The sequence below is a fragment of the Sinocyclocheilus rhinocerous genome, unplaced genomic scaffold (assembly GCF_001515625.1).
Source record: "Sinocyclocheilus rhinocerous isolate Xijiao unplaced genomic scaffold, SAMN03320098_v1.1 scaffold270, whole genome shotgun sequence".
Lineage (NCBI taxonomy): Eukaryota > Metazoa > Chordata > Actinopteri > Cypriniformes > Cyprinidae > Sinocyclocheilus > Sinocyclocheilus rhinocerous.
The window spans coordinates 160,728-161,510 of NW_015653456.1; the positions used below are offsets into that span (position 1 = coordinate 160,728).

The 783-nt window shown below is 48.4% G+C and overlaps 1 protein-coding gene across 1 annotated transcript in view; it reads right to left on the reverse strand.

The window, feature by feature from the left end:
- rps6kc1 (ribosomal protein S6 kinase polypeptide 1) overlaps window positions 1-783 on the reverse strand; it is a 34,165-nt gene that overhangs the window by 7,138 nt on the left and 26,244 nt on the right. The window lies entirely within an intron of this gene.

Here is a 783-nt window from a genome sequence, read left to right on the forward strand (position 1 = left end):
CGCTACAATAGTATAAATAGGCGCCGGGAGAACACATCATCCACTTCTTCGTCTGAAGCTTGCATCCGCAGCATGGCAAGAAACCTAGAGGACGCAGTGTCTCGTTCCCTACTCAGGGAACCATGGTTACATAAGTAACCTGAGACGTTCCCTTTCATGGGAACTTCGAACTGCGTCCTCTAAGGGTTGCTATGGGGAACGGTATACCCATGCCGCCACGCTGAGGGGAGTGCATGCCAGAAACCATGGCGAGCACTAAGTACCAAATCTACGGTAGCTCTTACCATATAGGATTCTAGAAAAGAACGCAGAGTACTAGCGTGCAAACTTACTACAGTGTGGATTTTAGAAAGTGTACAAAGACTTCACGTGCACACTTACCATAACATGGATTTTAAATAGCACTCTGAAAGGGGAGCCCATAGATGGAAATGATGCATCCCCAAACGCTATGTTTGAGAAGTCATCAACTCGATCTAAGGCTTATAATGCTGGAGTGGCTAGCAGACCACCAGCGCATTAAATACACACACATATACATATATATATATACCTCGGTCAGGTGGAGATGGTGGTTACAGGGGAATTAGGAAGGGGAAGATAAAGGCAGATGTAAGACCCCCGAAGGAAATGAGTGGATACTGAGGTTTCACTCTGATCCGGACAAAAGCGCAGACGCCCTGTCTGGATCACATCCCTTAGGTCTTTTACCTTACCTTCCTTTGACCCGCGATTCTTCCTACCCCTACCCGCGGGCGGGGGAGGAGCACGAGCCGCGACACT